The sequence below is a fragment of the Chelon labrosus genome (assembly GCF_963514085.1).
Source record: "Chelon labrosus genome assembly, chromosome: 5".
Taxonomy (NCBI): Eukaryota; Metazoa; Chordata; class Actinopteri; order Mugiliformes; family Mugilidae; genus Chelon; species Chelon labrosus.
Window position 1 is genome coordinate 16,510,804 of NC_140341.1, and position 21,712 is coordinate 16,532,515.

A 21,712-nucleotide genomic window follows, 5' to 3' on the forward strand; every position below is an offset into this window, starting at 1 on the left:
ATTAGCGTGAGGATGACGTGCAGGAACAACTGGTTCTATTTAATGTAGGCTAGAATATGTTTTTTTTTGTTTTTAAATATTTGAATGAAAAGAGCTGCCATTTGAATTCCATTCATGATTTCAGGATTTAAAGGATTAGCATTCTCATCACACAGATCCAAATTTGGACTCTGCGGGCTAAGCTGTTTGTCCAGATTACGTGAAAGGGGAGCTAAAATTAGATACTGATACTCAATTACGTCTTTTTATATGCCCAGAATACTTACAGCATCTTGCATTAAAACATGTATTCATCACTTTATTATGATGAACACGAAGTGTGTAGTTAATTTCAAGTCAGTCACACATAGACTACTTCCTATAAACTGTGTTCAACCAGTTAATCTGCAGTTAAAAATAGTTACTAGCAAATCTACTGATTACTCATGTTTAAATATTTGCATAAGTGTAACATAAACATTTATGCAAATGTCAATCAATTGCATCAAATTTCAGAAAATGCATTTTTAAGATTGTGACAAAAATTTCCATCTTCTTTAGGAATGAATAGGCTTGGAAATAATGCCATAGAGGAGGTAAAATGAAAGAGTGACGGACTAATGCTTTGTTGGATTTTGTGTCTTCTTTGGGATTCACTGACTGGTGGACTGTATAGTGTATAGAATATCACCAACCACATACTTTATTAGACCATAGAATGACTTCCCTTAACGTAACTGGTGTTGTGTAAAGGTTTTCTCAGACCTTGATTTTATTTGCAGAAACATAGGGTAGCTACATAAAATGAAAAGATGAAGAGGAAGTCATTTGTCTTGGGATTGAATAGAAGAACTAGCTATGGTATTTTCTGCGACCAGAATCTTCCCTGCATCACCAAGTGGAAAGTGATGGAGGGAAACAGATACAGCAGTAGCCACAGAGGACCTGCTTAATGTGTATGAATGGGGCTCGGCTCGGTTGCTGAGCTTTACTGACATTTGGAGAGTATGCAGTGCAGCTTGGATGTGTCCTTGTGGCAGTTTCCCAAGGCAGTATGAGTATTCCTTAAGCGGGTCGTCTCTCCTTGTGCATGAATTCAAATTTTTCTGGTGGTATCATGTGTTGTACTTAAGGCACAATAGATACTCAAAATGCAAAAGGCTTCTGCTCCATATCTTCATTTGGCTTTGTCTTTTTCCACATCGAAACAGTCTGTGGCCCTGTTCAGACCTGGTATTAACATGCATCCCGACTGATCAGATCACAAGTGGCCACCTTAAAGAACAGGTGTGACCAAACCCCAAGATGCAACGATGATTCATTTGATAACTCCGACCACATTTGGAGGTTGTCTGGGCGGCTTGGGAGCATATTCCCTTAATAGTGTGGTCACGTTGATGGAGCGCCTACTCAACTGACATCTTCTAGCAAGATGTGTGGTGAAGTGACATATTTCCCCAATAAAGACCTTTGTCTTTATTTATTATTACAGGAAATGTTCTGCAAACAGCACAGTAGTGACATTACTGTGCATATGGGCGCTTCGAGGGTGCAAATTATAATCTGAACTTTATGCAGGTCTCTAAAATAACTAACATCAGGGCACAGATAAATAATAACTTAACATTCATGCTTTCAGTGAGCAAGAGGCTTCAAAGCTCATTACGTTCCATAATGTGAACCCTATCACCATGCTGGGACATTTGTGCTTCTCAAATGGCGGCATGTAGTGATCTCTAAGAGGCAGCAGCTGTGTGCGCAATATTCTGCCGAGCCCCAAATGATGTAGGTGTTTACTGTCATACGAAGCACGAAATTGAGATCATATCTCATGTGGTGGCTCGAGACACACGTGGAGATACATTTTAAAGCTAGGTGTGATGTACTTAAAGCTGGTCAGTTGTGAACGGATCATCAAGGGCTCATGGTAATACCAGGTCTGAACAGGGCCTGTTTGCCTTTTCTGGCATTTCGAAAATTGAATATTGTCCATCCAATGATGCCTGCATCTGATATGAGGTAGAGCTGGAGAGGAAATGATTTTATTCAGCCTGCTTCTGTAAAAACCTGCAGTGCAGCCCTGCTCTCTGCAGGTTATGGCTCTCTAAGGTGATATCACCCTCAGAGTTTAGTCAGCACACATTAAGTTTTACTGTCCCCAGAGTAGCGTTTAACATTGTTCTGCTCTCCAGGGTACACAAACACTGACACTTTTCCTGTTACAGGAAAAATCTGAATCAGAATGTTTTTATTGTCCTTGCATGTAGTACAACGAGGGTTTAAAGTCATCTCCTGTGTGGTTTTGTGTAAGAGCAAAGGCAGACACTATTAAAAAAAAACCCACTATGAAATAAAACTGTTTAAAAATACAATGAGGTGCAGATAAGAGAACACATTATATATTAAAAAAAACATTCAACAACAACTTGACAGTAATAAATAGGTCAAAGCAGCAGGAATAAATATATATGAGTAAGTAGAGTAGATTTATTTTTATGGACATATATTCCACAGTACTTGACTCTACTGTGTCAAGTATTTTATCAGATATTGCACACTGAAATTGCACCGTGGGATGCACAGTATATGTCACATTAAATGGCTGCTTTGCTTGAGTACCAGTCTGATTTGTCTTCCTGTTCCCACTTCTGCTAGCGGGATGCACATATCGAGGTTACAAAACACCAATACTGTCCCTGGGTCAGAGAGGTGCCACAGTGAGATATTGCGCTGTGTGCTTGAACTAATAGCTGGAGTCATGCATACACAATCTGGCTCTTTCAGCCTCCGTGAGGACCTAGGATTGCCATTATGGTGAAGCTGAGTGGTGGCGATGATGAGATGGAAACACCTCTATTCGCCAGGCAGGTTGGGCTGAAACGAGCAGAAGATGCGGCTCGGGAGAGGGTAACAAAAGGCCCCCTCTAACGGAAAGCTTCATTCATGCTCAATTTAACACACATTATGTCCTCTATCTCAAGTCAGCACTTGAGATAAAAATCTCACTGGGCTTGGTATTGTTTTTGCCCGCCGGTGTCACAGGAGTACATTTTCCTCAGCCGTTGGCTCACGTTTGGAGTGGAAAGATCTTAAAAACAATCTCGTTCAGTGTCACAAGTACCGTTTTATGTTTTAGGTGCTCCAAGTTTGTAAAGATTAAAGGGGTTATATTAGCTTCTTGGCTTAAAAAGCTGATTAAGTTAAATCCTTTTTGAAGGTTTAAAGGTGGTGCTATAGGAAAGTTATAGCTATAATTTGAATCAGCCAGTCCCTTCCTAAAAATCTTTCTTGGCCGAGCCTACACGTAAGATACAGAAGACATACGCCAACTTAGTTCGCATCCTGCTGATGTTAATCTCTTCCCCTCAGCAGTGATGTGAGATAACTGCATGGTCCACAAAACACGTTTGTCAAGCAATTACCCAGTTTTGTATTTCACAACGGGAACATGCAGTATTGTTCAAGAAGTGGCAGCTCGGATGATTTTATAGTCAAAGCGACTGGAGGCAGGGCATTTTTATGCATCTCTTTAAGAAAACATAAAACGGCTAACCTCACCCTGTTACTGATACCGTAGGCTTCAGTTCCTTTTTCTGAGTTCGAGAGGGGTAAGTTTCCACCTCAGCGGGCAGAGTATCAGATGGTTGAGAAACAAAAAGGGGCCATGGAGCCATCTCGTGGGTCACATGCCATGCTGTGGCCTACTTAGCACTCTGGCTGTGAACACACTTTATTTGATGCAGATGATGTCTGCCTGCAAAAAACCTGGACAAAGGTAGACTGATGCTGATCAGAAAATACATGACTCAAAATAATATTCATTTTTATGGAACCGGTTTCGAGTCGGTTCGCTTCTTTGTGACACAGAGATCAGTAGAGCAGGAAATCCAGACGGCAGCCCTCCGTCTGTCCTATGTTCCTCAGGCTAAGACACTCTAACAGTGTCTGTGCTGATGTTTTGATGCCTATGTTTGGTGATAGCTGGTGGAAGGTCCGCAGAAGTTCTGTGTGAAGAGAGAGATTGCAGCAAGCATTTAGGGGTTAGGAGGTGGGGGATGGGATCATGACGGCAGAGTGGAGGGAGGAGAGTCATTTTCATTCCTGTGAATGAATGAAACAGTCATGCTCCATTAGCCAAACCTCACTGCTAGAAAGCTATCAGGTACAATCTGACATTTAAATTTCATTTTAATACCAACTCTAGCAACTCAGACTTTCACCATTAGAAATAGAAAGACACATTCTCTCTTTCTCTCTCATATTGCTGTACTACTTCTTCCTCCCCTTAAACTACCACCTATTCACTAAGGATAGCAGTCTGTCCTCTCCATCCATTCACTTTGTCCATTACAGTCATGGTGCAGCCCGTTTTTGAAAAGGGCCACCATGCAGAGAAAAATCCTGAATTAATTAATTACAAACCCCCTTCAGCTCTTAGCGTTTCCATTTGCTGTACAGATGAGCTTTTTAGCCGGCGCAGTCTCATTAGATCACAATATATTACCTTTTGTTTCCTAATTACTTTCCAAACTCAAATTTAAATCACAGTTTTTTTCGCCACATTCAGTTGTTCCAATACTTCCAAACTAAAATCTCAACGGCTACTGAAAAGATTGCCATGACACCTTTTAACATTCATGATCCCCAGAGGATGAATTCCTTTGAGGTTTGGTGATGCCTTTCTATTCCTGAAGCACCACTTACAGTGTAAAAATTTCTCTTATCCGTTTATATATCTGAGCATTTACTATATTGGTTGGTATTTCTACAGACATCCATGATCCCCAGTGGATGAATCCTATTAATCTTGGGTTCTCCCTCTGGGTTTTCCTCAATCACCAACAACAGTTAAAAGGTTAACTTATCCAGTGAAATATCTCAGCCTCAACTGTGTGTACTGGCATCATAGTTTGTACTGAAATTCATTGTCCCCACTGGTTGAATTCCTGTAAGTTGAGTGATACCCCAACATCTTCTGAAACACCGCATCCAGCTTCCATTTTTCTCTTATCCAGTGAAATATCTTGGCATCACCTAGATGGATTAACATTATAATGCAAAGGTACTCACGGTCCCCAGAGGATGAATCTTACTATTTTTGCGATTGAGTTTTCCTTCACTAACAGCAGTTCGAAATGTTCACTTTTCCACTAAAAGCTCAACATCAGCTGTGTGGAAGGTTTTGAACTTGCTCATTTAGTTCCTGTGCTTGGGCTCAACCTCAGAGAGACACCAGTGTGGCTGTAGAGTCTGCGTCTTGTTTCAGATTCTCTGCAAAGCCACGAGCTAACATATATTATCAACAAAGAGTGTAAAGCTGTGTTTTCTTTGTTGTTTTCTGAACACAGTGTATAGGAGGCGGGGAGCTTCGGAGCTTCAACCTGGGGGCGTTGATGTTCTCGGCGTTGGCTTTTGATCAGTCAGGCCAGATTATAAATTAGTGGATAAAGATAAATATGTTGCTGAGCACCCTTTCTAGCTGTTGATGTTACAGTCTGATTACAACTCTGATTTGTCTAAAGGTACAAGAACATTTCTCAGTTGGTGCTTCTTGAATACATGCAGTATATGCAGCATAAAACTCTCCTCATCTTGACACAAAGTGTGTCAGAGGTTAAACCATTGAGTCACACTGATATTAGCTACAGAGTTCATGTGACAGGCTGTAATTAATCTCTTACCCAGAAGCTTACTTGATCCAGTGGGTATCGTCATTTCATATAAGTTTAAATCACCAATAATCTGCCTAGATTTTAGTTTTCCTGTGCATGTACCCATCTGTATTTTACCTATTCTGGGACCCATCTGGCGCTTGAAGTGATTTTTTTTTCTCCTCCATTCCCATAACTAAAGCATGTTTACAGCGCAGAAAAACCAGGGCAGCAGGGGCCACCCGGGCTAAAGGGGCTCTCTGTCACAAAAGGAAGGACCTTAGAGCAAGACTCTCACACCAGTCCAGAGGGCTTACTATCATCCCTCCACTCATCACTCTTTTCCCCATATGCTGTCACCCATTCATTGTGATGGGAAGCAATTAGAGCAGCTCCAGTGTGCCTTGTTGTCATCTGAATGGCAATGAGGTCCTGACTTAATGAGTAGAAACACGATGAAGGGCTTCTTTCAGCTGTGTCTTCAACAGCTTCACTGTGGTAGTTCAATGACTGACTGACCGACCAGCCAGCAGTGAGTTTCAATCTGTTGATCAAAGCTTAGACGCATATGGCGAGTAAGGTGTTAGAGGTGCATAGGAGGCTAGATTTTATTTCAGATTCAGTTGGAATAAGATGGGTTTGGATTGGAGTAATACGAAACTGATCATAAAATTAAAGGATTGTCTTAAGTACTGATCAGTGTACTTACCAAATGTAGCTTCTATACCGTTCTCCTAATACATGAACCTTTAGTTAAGTGGTTTAATGTACATTATTTGAAATTATGTATTTTCATGCCTCTAAATGTTAATCTAACTTTTTTTGACATGTGCAAAGGGGTTGGAATATCAGGGATTTATACCATTAGTCTTACTCTGATTGAGAAGTTCTTCTGTTCAGATTGAACTGGTTACATGAGGCGTTTTTATTCACATTTGGCTATTATTCTGATTATCAGTGAAGCACTACTGTCCATGTAAACTCATCGGTCGAGGTAATTTAAATAGACATAATTTGACACAAAATAGCTCTAAAAGCCAGTAATGATTTGAAACAAAATTCATGCACAACTGTAAATGTTAAATCAATCATTTAGGTCATAAATATACAAAAACGTATGTAATTATAGCATCCTAATTGTGAGAATTTAAGCTGGTAAAACATGCCTGGTTAAGCTTTACTTCAGGACATTGGTACTGGTGATGGTCACTGTTTTTTTGACACTTTATTGACTAAATGACTCATGAATCAGTGAAATGAGAACAGCAGTGACACATTAGTCAATAATGGAAATAATTGTTTATGGGTACCCTTTTGGTGCAATGCTAAATATGAGAACATCAGGCCTACAAGTATTTCTACTCATATTTTGGTAGATTCACATCTGAACCACGTGCTTTAGTCTTCTTGTTTGTTAAATTAACACTGACTGTAGCTTTTTGGATATTTTTGCTGACTGTTTGATTACAAAGCAGGAGGATAACCCTCATGATTAGCATGCATTTCCGTTCCGATGCGTTTTTGCATCTATTAGGGAAATATTAATCCTGTAATAATATGCATAAATAGTGACTGGCAGCAAACCAATCTGCATAGTATATGTAGAAACTCTCAAGAGGAAATTCATCTTCTGTAACACAGAGTCTGTGCAAAAGAGGCCGACATAATTGAAATTCCACCTGCATATTATTCGCGCACATTACAGACCACAGAAAGTATCTCATGTTTCAGTTTGTGCTTTTTCAAATATAACATGTCGGCTGTAAAGGCAGGCAGAGCTCAGAAGGAGGAAGGCAGTCTAGTCTAGAAGCAGTGCGCTGAATCCTGTTAAACTCAGAGCTGTTGTGGGGACACGGTCTGCTTCCCCCAGCCTCATAGCGCTTTAGGGGAAAAACTGACAGAGGAGAGGTGGTGGTTTCATGATTTGGGCACAGAGGGTGAGTTGGCACCAATATTTCTCGATGGCCGAATAGTGAATACAAATGGGATTTGATTGGCTGTCGGGGCATTCAGGAGAATGGGGCAGCAGCCATGCTACCTTTTACACCATGTCAATGAGTTTTCTAAACCCATTACTGTCACTCTCCTTTCATGAATACGAGTCATGCATGAGCAAGAGGAGATCTAGTTAGATTAATGTGCTGTGCAGTGACTGTAGCATTTCTTAATATGCATGGTCATTTTTAGGTTTCTACAGTGTTCCCCCCGCTGCGGAGAGTGAATTTTAGAAGGAGCCCGTGGTGAAAACTGCTAGAGAGATGGATGGTGGCCATAGCAATCAATCCCTCCCCCGTTAGAGGAAGCTCTTCTTAAGAGTTGTGAATAGAAGGATTGTTAGAGACAGCGTACACATAAATAGAACCGCTCTGATTTTACCTTCCATGTCACTAGAGAAAATGTTTGCAGCCTGGCTGGGGCTGGCAATCAGACAGAGGCCTTGATGCAGCAAAGGGACTGGGGATTACAAGCATCCAGGCATCTGATATTTGTCACTGCTGTCTGTTCTGCTAACATATTACATTTGTTCACTTTCGGGAGGCCTTAAAATAGAAACATTTCTCGTTCTTGTTCCTAAACTCTGCTGTCCCAATCGCATTGCTACAGCCAGCTTTAATTTATTCGCTCTTAGAAAACACATGCAGCTTCTCCGTGCGGCCACCTGCCATGGAAAGGAATTATTTGTCGTTTATCATCTCTCCCTCTGCTGCTAAAAAGCATCTTGTTGACACGACTGCAGCGACCTTTGAGCTGCAGGATGTGCCTCCTCTGAGGCGGTTGGTTTGGCTCCTAGGCTCCGTTTGTGAACGCACACCGTTATGAATTTCAACGCTATACGAGGTCTCCTTCGAAAAGGCCACATGTAATCGCACTGGTCTGTGAGTGTGGGTTGCCATGGCTACGCATAGGGGTGGATGAGGAGCGTCTGAGCTTGTTGCCGTGGCGCAGAGTTCTGTCTTCCGCTGATATCTGCCGGGGAGGAGCGGAGGGTGGGAGGCGGTGGGGGAGTCTCCATGCGGAGCATTAATGTGAGTGTGGTGCGTTAGCATGGGGATACGCTTCTGCACATCATTTATGACTAACATATTCAGGAGACACATCCTCCGCGCTATGTGCTGGGAGTGCATGTGCAACTTCCTTTTTTTTCCATTCTATTCAAATCCCTTGACTTAACATATGACTCGCAATAAGTTTTAGGGCATTATTAGCTCTTCTTGGTTTCACTGCTGATTGACCCAGTTTCCCTGAAAGATGGCATTGTGTTTGGGGTGGCAAGGATTTGAGGGGGAGGGGGGTCATATGCTTAGTGTCACTATAAAAACAGACATGGAAGACGTGTGTGCCGAGACGGCGCTGCGTTGAACGGCTCAGACTTGCAGTACGAAGATGAAAGCCTCTTTGAGGATTTCCACTTGCGAATGATACGCACCGAAGCTGGAAAATATTAAAAGTGTACCGTAACGTTAACACGACGTTCACGTGCCTTGCATCATCCCTCCTTAGACTGACCGTCTCCTGCCAGGAAACATTCTCATATTTTTCCTCACATGAACTCTGAACCCTCGGTTGCCTTTTTCTCATGGCATGAAATTGAAATCCCACAGCGGGATGTGGTGGGGGGCGGAGGGTACGGTGTGGGGGGTGGTGGGGTTGTTTTCCCACATACAGCCATCTTCCTCCCTCACATCCTGAAATGTAATTGGGTCGTGAAGGATGAGAGCCACTGGAGAAGAGCAACAGTGGGAATTATATGGCAACTGATGGCTAAGAATACTAACATGTTAGAGCCACACACTTCCATGGGATCACTATAAGGAGTACGTGGAAAGATTGTGGAGAAGCTGAGCTAATTAAAGTGACAGCGGGTTTTAACTTATCAAATTCTGACTGCACAGTGTAATAGGAAATATCTCGGTAAAAGAAGGCTCGAATCATGTGTATCTATCCGTAGCTTTACCTAGAAAGATGGAACAAATTCTACTTTTGACTTTGTTGGCACCAGAGACGGCTTAATATGCAATATTTTCTGTACACTGATTTTCATATGAAAGAGAATCCCCTGTCACTGTTTCTGCTGCACAGTTTGTTCCATTTTGTTAAAACTTCACTTTTCTCAACGCATACTAAAGATTTAAGTCAGCTCACCCCTATAGACGCCAACACCTGCTGTGGTTCAATGGTTTACTCTGTTACTGTGTTAATGCTCCATTTAAAATGATGACAGTTCCAATGAACCTGCTTCTTTCTGCTTGATTGTGTTGTGTCTTGTGTCGTTTGTAGGCTTAGAGGACAACTCAAAGCAGTGTTTTCGCCAGAGCATCACAAACAGTACCACTTGAAAACTGTGATAATATGATCTAGTATAAAATATAGTCATATTTGTTTATAGGGACAGTACCTTTCACTTTCTTTAATTATTAAGGAACTTAATCTGCACGTTGCCTTCAGCAATGAAAATAGTAATTCTCTCAGAAATGTTTGATATTCTCCTTGTAAGACACACCGCAACTGAAAGAAAATCCTGTTTTTGCCGAGAGCACAAGAGATTTCTGGCGTATTACTCAGAGCCTTCGACTGTTGTTTGAATGGCAAATATTTTCATCATACACTATGTCACCTCTCCACTTTCCATAAAGCGCAAGCAAACATGCACAGCTGTGGGGGTACAATTCATTTACCCTTCATCATTCGCACCATTTCCTGGAAGGACAGAGTGAAACAGCACAGGGCTGCTGAAGGAGGCTGTCAGTAATGCTGCCAGTAATACTGCCATGTTATGTCTGACAGCATTATGCTGCACCGCTGTCTATACTGTGCACAGGTGCTTTGGGAAAACTGATGCCTTTATAATAAGTCTTGTTCCTATGGTAACCAAGATGGATGTCTCTTTGTGGGAGACCCTCGCGTTTGTTCGGTTCAGACAGCAGTGAAGTCGACTCGATGTGACCGCTTGCGTGTTGTCGGTCTATAAAAAAAGAATGAGGCGAATGCAAACATAACCTGTGGTTTCTTTCATTTCGTGAAACCTATGAAGGTGAATTCTCTGACTTGCCCATGCCCATGCTCTTTTTCATTGAACGCTGTCCTTTGATGACAGCTTTCTGATCCTTTCATTAAGGTCTTGGTGCTGTATCCCACTGTCTGAGCAGCAGCAGTATAGGTAGACATCATAGCACGTAATGGGTGTGGTGGCTGTGCTGCTCATAGCTAGCCTGCTCTTTCTCTGTGATGTCCTCCTGGTCTCAAATAAAGGGTGAAACCCTCAAGGGAGTTGGTTTGCCTCAGCTGCACAGCAGCTTCACAGCAGCACTGCCCCTCTTCAATGAATTATGAATTTCACATTGAGATTCAGGGGGCTAATTAACATGTCGGAACCGACTAGCAGTGTGATATCATGGGATTATCCTTATCCTACCGTGCCTCATTTTACCCTGAGTGCTCTGGCTTCACCTTTGCTGCTCTCCTCTCCTGAAATGTTCTTATCAGTTGGAAAGGCTTGCTGCTGCTGCACCGCATAAGCTGCTTCTTTCCCCATGTTATTTTCTGTCATGCTTGATGGGCAATTAAAACAGGAATCGGTGCATTTCGCCGCGGCTCTGTATTCGGTCAGCGCTGCAGCTTTGCCTACATCGTTCCCATGACGCGTTTGGCTGACATGTTGTGTATCAGAATTCCTTTCAGCTGTACCTGTGCAGCTGAGTCTGCCTCCCACTGCACACTGGCAGTAATTGAATTTGGGGTCTCTTGGGCAGATAGAGAGGAGATGTGTGGGAGGGAGAGTCGAGGTGAATGAAGCAGAGATTGAGGGAGGGTCATCAGAGCGTGTGTGTGCGAGAGATAGAGGAAGAGAGTAAAAGCTCAGACTGGCATCCCTGGCTGTTCGTATGCCTGCCGGAGAGGTACCGACTTGACAGCAATGCCCTCCTCTACCCCTCGTTATTAAAGTGGAAACTGTTGCATAATCTACCGTGGAGAATAGCAAACCAGAAGACTTCCTCTGTCCTGAAGCAACAGCAGAGCCAAACTCACATAGCTCCACTCTATTTTTGTTTTCTCTTCTTTTTAAGAGTGTTTGAACTTTAGTCCACTCATCCCTACTGCTGAGTTTTCCTGTGGCTGTGTCTATTGATATGTGATGAGCGGAAGTCCAGTGTAAAAAGTATCCAAGCTTCATCAATGGTGGCCAGTGAAGAAATGCCCCTCTATGGATATCAAAGGATTTGTCCCAGGGGACGTCTGCTTTCAGGCAACCAGTGGGGGTTGGTCTGTTCAGGGAATTCAAGGTCTGCGTTTCAACAACAGCAAGCGACCGCTTCAGGTCGCCTGTCATGGCAAAGGCTCTCAGAATAACTATTTCAATCAGACTGATGTCCAATCATGCAGAATCCAAAAATCTGAGAGGGTTGATGATGTGCTGATACATGCTTAATTCACCTTACACCTTGCATTTCTTCTTTATGGGATGCATAGTCTGCAGATCACCTATAGTTAAACTGAATTGTGCATTGATTGGCTAATCTTGTTGCTTACGTTTCTGCTGAAGACACAGGTCTTGTAGTTTTGTTGTGACTCCCTTGCCTTATCTCATTTAAAGCCATTACATAGTAATGTTGTGTGGATGCTCACTCACATAGGCTCAGTTGACCTCCTTTAAACATAGAGGCAGCATGGAAGCATTTAACCTAATATAGATATATTCGGTTAGTGAAATTACGCTTAAATGGCCGTGATGTAAGTGAAGTGATTACACTGCACACCCAAATGCAAACCATGAGGTTTGAATAAGGCCAGTATTAGTATAAAATTTAAGTGTGATGCCGAGTAAAGTCATCTTCTTTTACTGGGTTTTTGTTGATGATTACAAGTATGGTGCTTCGGTGGGCACCATTCACTAGATGTTTATGATTGAAAACAACACTGATTCATAAAATGGATCTGTTTGAAGTGGGAAAATGGATCATTACAGCAGCAAAATGCTGATACACAAAAAAAAACTGCTGGTTTGCCAAGTTATGGAACTGTTTTCCTTTTCATTTAACCAGTCAAAATATTTGTTTCGCCTTTGTCTGCAGAGAGCTACATTTGCTTTTGTGTTATCACAAGCAACTGTTGATGAGCAGAATATGCTCAAACCACCATTAAGTTTGTGTTTCACTACATTCCTATGTGTGTGCATATGGATCCCCGGGCATGTTCATACTAAATGGTAAATGGTAAAGGGTCTTGCTTTTATATAGTGCTTTTCTACCTATTGGTACTCAAAGCACACACACATTCACACACCAGTGCCACGCACTGGAAGCAACTAGGGGTTCGGTGTCTTGCTCAAGACATTTCGTGGCACATTCCGGGGATCGAACCGCTAACCCTCTGGTTTGTGGACAACCCGCTTTACCTACTCTACTCTAAGGAATGTTCAATAACACTGAGTGTATATAAAGACGGATAAACCCTTTGTGACATCAGCAGTAGGATTCCTAGGGCCGCTTTTGAAGCGCCGTATAGGTATCTAAGTATCCCCATCTTGGCCAAGCCAGAATCTGTCAAACTCCCGGGTAAGGGTTAAAACCTGCAAAGAGGTGGAGCGTGAGTGGAGCTCAGGGGCATGATTGATGCCAAGGCAATGAGTTGAGAAAACGCCAAGACTTTTGTATTGGCCATCCAGTAGTGGCTGTATTATATCTGCCCCGGAGGTTGATGTTTGCTCACTGGTGCAACAGTTGATTCATAGGCGAGGTCAAGAACTCCACACAATATGTTGTAAAATTTGATCAAACTGTGCCAAGAACACAGTCAAAGAGGCCTATAACGGCCAACAAACAAATGATTATTTGTCAAATCATGTTGGTCCGTCACAGCACACGTTCCATGTTCTCAAATCTGTTCTCAATCCAAAGGGAGAATTTCTGTCGTCTTAAATGTGGAGGCAGTGCTTTCATCCCTGTCAGGTTCCTAGAAGAATAATTTCACCAAAGGTTAAAGCATTTTTGAGCCTCCCCCAGATCAGGGTAGCCATGCTTGCATGCATGAGGTTACCATGGTGATCTTCCCCGGGTTAAAGAAGTCAGCCAGCGCTGTGTGCCTGGAAATCTTGGTTGCGTCCAGCGTTGGCTTGCTAACCTCTCTTGAAAGAGACAAATCCCAGGCTTGCATTTAAGCCTAACACGGCAAAAAGAGTTTGCGTTTCAAACCTCTTACTCACAGAAACACTCACGCTAACCTCTCATCTATTGTTTATGAATAGCTAAATTAGTCAGAGTTGGTTGTTTCAGTCTCTGAAAACCATTAAACTCCAGCACTCTAAAGCATGAGCACATTTCCAGTGTGTGTGTGTGTAGTCAAAGCACCAGTTGTTTTAAGCCACAGTAACTGCACAGCAAATGGTTTTTGGATGTGCTTGAAAAGCCATGAACAGGGTGTGGTGTTTCCCCCCCATGCATTTTAATGTCCAAAAACCTCGGTTATGGTCACAGTAATTATAACATTATCACATGGAGAATTAAAACTCAACCATGCCTCTAAAAGTAGAGCACACATTACGCCATAGGAAGATTAACATGTTATCATTTTATGTGAAGGTAATTAGTGTTTAACCTTAACCATATACTTCCCTTCAGATGTGTGTTTTTTCTCGGATTATAGGAATTAAGATTTTCTTACCATGGTTACTGGTGTGGTCTGTCTTCCAGTGTAGAGATGGATTAGTATTCTGAAGTCCCAGAGGCTAAAATTCCTGTTGGACCCAGTGGCGTGCAGACACACAGCAACAGCTGCCTTCACTGAGGCTTGTGTGTGTCTGCTCTCATATTTGTTCTCTGGCTTGTGTTTGTGCCTTGTCTTTCTCCACGGACAACCTTAAATGTGAGATTTCACCTTAGGGCAGCGTCCGCATTTGTCACACCGTGGAGATTGAGTGCCAATGCCCTCGCCGCTGGTTGGTGCGCAACGGAGCGCTTGAGGTTTACACTGTGCTGCATTAAAACTGGGCTTTGTAATGCAGCAGCGAATGCCATGTGTCAAAATAAGATGAACTGGTCCAGGTTAGTGCCACAGAATGTTTCTGAATCTAATGCAGACACGTGCATTGTCAGTTCTTCCATCCCTGTCAGTCAAACCCAAACAGGGGGGAAAGACACTACAGCAACACATGCAGTGAAACATTGTTTATCCCACCAGCAGTGTGTAACTAATTTAGCAGCTGCTGGGTTTGTCTGGTAGGTTTCTGACAGAATATAAAGGGAGGCCCTCCGAAGGAACACCGACCAACAATGATGCCGTGTCCCCCCCTCTCCATGCTGCATACAAAATGGATTTGAGTCTTTGTTTCTCTGAAACATACAAGAAGGATCTCCACCATTATCTGGGACCATTCAGAGATAATGGTCCCAGATTATGAATTCTAAAGATATTGGTGGTCCCTTGACATTTCTCCTATCACCACCATGAAGCTGACATTTGCGTCTTTGAGGGAAAGTTGGAATTGAGTCAGGACATGAGTGGAACGTCGATACCTGCTTATCATCATTATCATGTTGGCACCGTTATCATGCCAATGGGTCTGTCATGTAGATAAAAGACACTGCTTTAAAATCAGTTTCTGTCTCATGTAACTACCACTGAGACATGACCACACGCTTTATATTCAATAGACATCTTACCGTGCTCTGGTTGTACCTGCGACATCATCAGTGATTCTTCAAACTGAGAGTGATTCCTCGGCCGCTGACCTTAATCCTTGTCTGCAGGAAGCGCAGCCCTGGACTGAGGCTCTCGTCTCTACACCTTCGTGTCCTAAGGTCAACTATATTCTGACAAGGGAAATCCCAGCTGACTAGCCAAGTGATAATAAGAGATTTAATGTGAATGTTAAAATGCTTAGATATGATCTTTGACTTATTGATTGTGGTGGGACTCTGGGCAGTCTTGTTTTTTTTGCAGTAATTGACTAAATCATTCCGCATATGTTTAGTTGATTTAGTTGCTTCTAGTTTATTATATTGTACAAAATGAAACTGTTAATTGATCCTGGGGTATCAGCAAATCAAATCCACAGAGTGGTTGGATAAAGCAGCTGAAGGAACCGTCTGAAGTTACTCCATTTTTTTAGTGTCCAGAAATTCTGCCTTTTTTACGGCAAAGTTTGGGATATCAGGTCGCAGCGGCTATCATCAATACCCTTACCTGACTGCATCACAAGGCAGAGGACCTCTGGATTTGCTGGGCTGAGGGCTAAGTAGTTTAAGGCTAATCTGCAGAAGGCCAATTGATTGGCCTCGCCAGTAAAGCGGCATGTGCAGCTGTCGTTATTTATTACTGGTGGAGATTATAGGTAAAGGCAGGAGCATGCAGCAGGACAGTACCAACAAATTCCCCAGAGACCTGCCTCCTCCAGCCGTGGAAAGAATCTCTTAAACACCTCCCAAGTCTCATCTTCCTCACAGTGTGTCCCACTCCCAAAAAATCAGCGGTGGTCCGGATTGAGGTGGCGAGGCAGAAAGCTGCCATCTCACCCTTTGATTCAAAGTCAGTTGCCGCCACACTCCACGTAGCAGTTTGCTCCTACAGTGTGGAGTCATGAGCAGCATGATGTTCTCTGTCTGTTAAAGGCTTTTTTTGTGGCACTGTGGCATTCTCTTCTCTACACATTTAGTCTCGTTTTACATCGGCAATTGTGCCTGATTGATTTGAGAAAATTAAATTCTGGAAAAATCAATAGAGAAAGAGTTTAAGGTTAAAATAACCAGTCAGGATTGCCTTTATTTGGCTCATTTAGTCTCCTTAATAGGCACAGTTCCCTTCTGATGGACACCTTTACAGTTGTCAGTGTAAAAGGTCATTTCAAAAGTGACGAAAGTGAAAGTTTGTTGTAAAAGTACAGCTTATTTTTTTGTCTATCCAGTATGTGGAACTACACCTCGTGTCTCGCACAGTATTGGTCGCAAATGGCTGCCACCTTGACACATTTCACAGAGAAAAAGGGTCAAGTTTAAAAAGAGGTGAAAATCCATATCCATCCAACCACCCATCCACAATTTCTTTTTCTTTCTTTTTTTTTTCAGTCTGGAGTCGCTCCGTTTTGCGTTCATTACGACGACCAATCAAACTGTTTGGGTGGGTTTTATCTGGGCATGGACACAGTTACAGTTATACACGTCATCTAAGCTGCTCTGAGTTGAATTAGTTTTCATCTGATTGGCTCTGGTTGGTTGTTAGAGTATCCAGTCGCTTGGAGAGGTATATTTTTGTACAAGTTGAAACACGCCCCTTAATTAAATCCCAATGGCGTGTTTCCTGACTCATATTGCGGTAACACTGACACTTATGTGAATTTTCACATTTCAACAGTTTCACAACAAACTTTCTTGACGTGTAAAACGTCTTTAAAATTGTGTATTGCGTGGCACAATTCAAATAGGAAGGAAAAATGATTTACCTTATGCCACTGACTACCATATTTTCCGAGTTAAGGTCCCATGATGATCCCCTGGAAGGTCCGGGACTTCTTTTACAACCTGAAGTTGATCATAAAAATCCTACATTATCATGCATCTTTCCTGGTCATTAACCCTTTATCACCTAAGCCTCAAAATGTCCACCTGGGCTTTTTATTACTTATGTTGACTATGAAAAGGTCAGCAAATGTCCTGTGAGTAAGAATACCTGGAACTTTGAATATCTGGCAGTTAATTACAATTTACTGCATGTTATAAAAGCGTATTAACCATCTGGTGGAGGTGCAAGTAAACTCTGCTTTCATAAACCCTTGGAATTTTTCCAATAGCGCAAACCGGGATGTAATTATAGTAATCCAAAGTGCAAACGTGCCGCCGGGTTATTTTGCAGCAATCCTCACAATGGCCCAGCCAAAGTAAAAGCATTTGCATGTGTTTCATTAATGTTTTTGCGTTTGTCAAACTATTTCCTACTCTTAGTTGTGTTCCTTATGCACCTTGCATCGCACATTATTGCTTTGCTCTTTTCTCCTTAATCTCTCCAACACGTACAGTGCTGAAATGCCTAAATTATGTAGATCAGTGTGTCTGCTCCAGTATTAGCAAGCTGCTGTTTATACCGGCAGTGTGGCACATTTACTTTTAATAATTTAACATAGCCTGGATATGCATTTTTTCCGTAAGAATGTGTCCCATCTGTGAGGCATCGTAAAGTATACCTGGCCCGTCTCTGATCCGTCTGATCCAGTGCCCATGTCGCTAAGTCAGCAGCTGTTTGTTCGCCTTAATTTAAGATTTCTGGTGCTGTTTTATTGTCCCAGCAGGGCCCGTGCTTAAGCTAAATATTGAAACAGTTGGTTTAGACACATGAATCCAATACGCTCAGTTACAGACGTGCACATTTCTGCTGATTGTCCCACAACTCATGTAAAATTTAGATCTGAAGGGAAGTGTCCCAGTCAGTGTAAATGATCCTGGTGTGTAGTGGTTGAGTTAACGGGGAATTGGTGCATGAAACTAGATGGTAAACCCCTGCTTTTGGTTCACGCCTGGTAGACTGTGGCAGATTATGGATGTGATATGACTTTCTGTTGGGGTTCCAGTTGTTCCAGTTATTTTCTTGGATTTGTGCCTCAAACATTTTCTGTTTCAGACTCATTTAGACCGTCGTTCTCTTTTATTTATAGAGACTCATTTCTGATCTCTTGACACACTTCTAGCTCTCCAAAGCATCTCAGGTAATCACATTCAGCCCAGTATACTGTCATATCTGATATTACCTTAAGCTCTCTAGTTCACTAAATAATCTCTTCCCTCAGCTCTCTGGTGTCTTCTATAATAAGACCACCTGACGTAAAGGTCAGGCAAGACACAGAAGGAGCCAAATCATTAAGAATTACCTCTTTGACATGTTTTTGTATTGAGATTATACATAAAAAGACTTGTCTCTTTCCCGGCCTGACCTCGCGGGAGCTGTCTCTCACAGTTACACTTAATTAATCTTCTAATTAACCTATTGATTGACTGTGCACACCTAGAGCGCTCTACAGTGTTCACAGCAACGCGAGAGATCTCTCCGCCTCCTAATTGTGTAGGTGGTGATAATTACTTTTGCACAAAAACGACACGTGGATGAAAACGGTAGTTACAGCAGCTTGCTTCGCCTCTAAGATAATAGATATTAAAGCTGCAGCTAAAGATTTTTATGGTTAAGCGATGGGATGAAATATTCAAAATCCAGAGAGATAACAAAAAATGTAACAATAATATAATATGTGACCACAAAAAATAACCAGACAAATTCTAATTAATGAAGCTGGATCGCGTAAGTGTTTTCCATGTTAACTTAAATTAATTATTCAGCAAAATTGATTATTTTTCTCTGATGAACTGCCTCATCATTTCAGCTCTAATGCAATTAAATTTAGTTTTTTTTTTCTACATGCAGATGATAAAGTTGGTACCTGAAAATATGGACAACTTAAAATAACTAATATTTCTGTCACTGCAAACATTTTTATCTGAAACAGAAGTCGTCATTCTTGAATATTTGTTGTGGTAATAATGAAACGGCAGTTAAAAAATGCATTATTCAGTTCTTCATTCTGCCTTTATCTTGCTTAGCTAAATGTGGAGTTTCTGCCTAAATGTGAAGTGACGCATCCTCCCCCTGAGTGACAGTAATCCTCGGCTCTGCGAAGAGGTGGTAGCGGAGAATAACCAGCATGTGTCCAGAATTTGAAGGCACTCTGAAAGAGATTTAAGCAGATGAAGAAGAAAAAAAGAGGCCAATCTTTTTGGTAATTCCAGCTGCCTTAACCCCCTCCCCTGCACTCTTGCTTATTTTAATGATGCTCCGCGTTAAGCGCTGAGACTTGACAGAATTTCGTGCTGCGTTTGCGTCAGTGTGTGTTTAACATATTAGCGCCGCTTTGTATTTGCAAACATAGCAAAGCGCGCTGGCATGCTCGGTTGAGTCTCTGCTGCTGCTTGTTTACCGTCTCCGCTAACGATGCACACCCACAACTGTTAGATCTGTCCTCTGATTTATGGAGCTCTGACTAGCAGTGGGAGGTCTTTGCACAAATGCATGGGGCTCTGCGCTGTCAGATATTCAGTGGTGCAGCGGTCACAACAAGACACTTAATTATTCTTTATGCAAAATCAATATGTTTCTAGCCGCCGCGACTCCTTGGAGGGCAGGCAGGGAAAGTAATGGGTGGGGTGTCCGTGAAAGAAGAAGAAGTAGGAGGAGGAGGAGGAGGAGGAGATGGTGGTGGCTGTTGAGGGTTGCCTCCCCCCTCTCAACCTCAACCTCTATTGAAGCCGGGGGACATTATTTTCATGGTTGTCCTCTCTGGGCCCGGAGGCCGGTGTGCTCTGACAGAATGGATCTGACAGCTGTGGCAGCCCAATCATCATTTTTCTTTTCATTTTTGTTGATATTTTTACTCTGAAGCTCTTTGGAAATAAAAAGAAAAACCAAAGGAGGGTAAAAACAGGACGGTATCTTCACACTTAAATAATTTTATGATTGAATATTTCCTGTTACTGCGACGCGGCCGTTAGAAGTTGCGTCACGTTTCAGTTTAGATATAATGAGATTAAAACTGTTCTAGCTCTGAGCACACTCCGCTTCAAACATATGCACGGTCACACATCTGTGCAGGTAATTTGACAGGATTATCAGTAGGTTTGCCTCCCTCCCCTCGTCCCTCTTTGTCAGTCTCCCGCCGTAGTCGAGTCACCCTGGGAACCTCCGCAGTGCATGACCTGAATCTCAATGAGCTTCAACAGCCGCTGACCTCTCCGTCCTACGCTTCCTTTACGGTGCATATACCTGCTCATGCGCGCGCACACACACGCGTGCATGGACGCCCGTTTAAAGCACTTCAGATAGCTGTGTTTTTGCTTCGTTGCGACAGAACCCATGGGAATATGGGATGGGCAGTTTAGCGGAGTCTTCACATATGTTTTTAATAACAGCACAAGAGGGATTCAGTGTGGGAATGTGTCTTCCTGCTACTGTAAACAGCTCTGTAATCTGAGCCCTGCTCTTTGCAGCGTTATCAGAAGAGGCACGGATCATTTAAAGGCACCCAACATACTTCCAGGGGTTTTCCACAGTCATGTCTGTGACGTGACTAGTAAAGTCAGTTTTTACTCCCAAAAGTATGCAAGTCAAGAATGTTTTCGGTGTCACTTAAAAAATCACAACCTTTAGATTTTCCTAAGCCCATATGCTGCCTTAACAGATGAGCACTGCGGACAGTTTGATTCCCAGAAACTTTCTATGTACTTATTCGCTCCTTTGAATCACGCAGTCGCTTTCATCTGTGACCTCAATCAGCTTCCTGCGATGTCGCTGAATGTCACAGTTGAAAACCTCCTGCTCCATTATCTATAACTGAACCAGCAGGGGTTACAGCACCAGCAGCAAGAAAAGGGAAAATAAAAATCCCTCCCCAGGAATGACTGGCCCCTTTGCTCTAATGGCAGCACCACCTCCTCCGGTGCACCTCAACCTAAATATTCAGCCAGACGCAATTCCCTTTGTTCTTTTCATCAAATCTGGAGCCTAAAGGCATTGGCAGTCTGTTTACCACTCATGGCACCCACCCCCACACAACCCCCTAGAGAAGTTTGGCGACCACTCCCTGGCCTGGCTTATTGTGGGTGAAGTGGACCATACCAGCAACTCCTTGAGGGGAGCATTTCAGAGCATACAAAGCTGCTTTACACCTGACCTTTATGTTTTTTTCTGCTGACAGGAGCTTACTAACTAGGGGTGGGGGGTGGGCGGGGGGGTTCTTTGGTCCACCCTGAAGTGGAAACCCAAGCGGACGTGTGTGCACACATCGCTGTCATCTTTATTTAGCCTTCTTCTGTCAGCCGGAGCATGTGGAGGTCAGTGTAGCGATGCAGGCATGCTAGCGCTCATACACATGTAAACAGTAGTAGCATCCTATGAGCCCGTTTCCCAGCCTAATGAGGCCAGACAGACTCTCCCTGCACGTCTGGCCTGGGACTGAGACCGCTGATTCAGGACGCACCGTCTCACCCTGGAATTGACTGCTCCTATGTAAACTAGCTCTGGTGCTTTTATAGATAGAGGTCATAAAAAGAGAGATT

The 21,712-nt window shown here is 42.7% G+C and overlaps 1 protein-coding gene across 2 annotated transcripts in view; it reads left to right on the forward strand.

Moving 5' to 3' along the window:
• LOC311488350 (FERM, ARHGEF and pleckstrin domain-containing protein 1) overlaps positions 1 to 21,712 on the forward strand; it is a 55,732-nt gene that overhangs the window by 5,278 nt on the left and 28,742 nt on the right. The gene's annotated exons all lie outside the window — the stretch shown is intronic.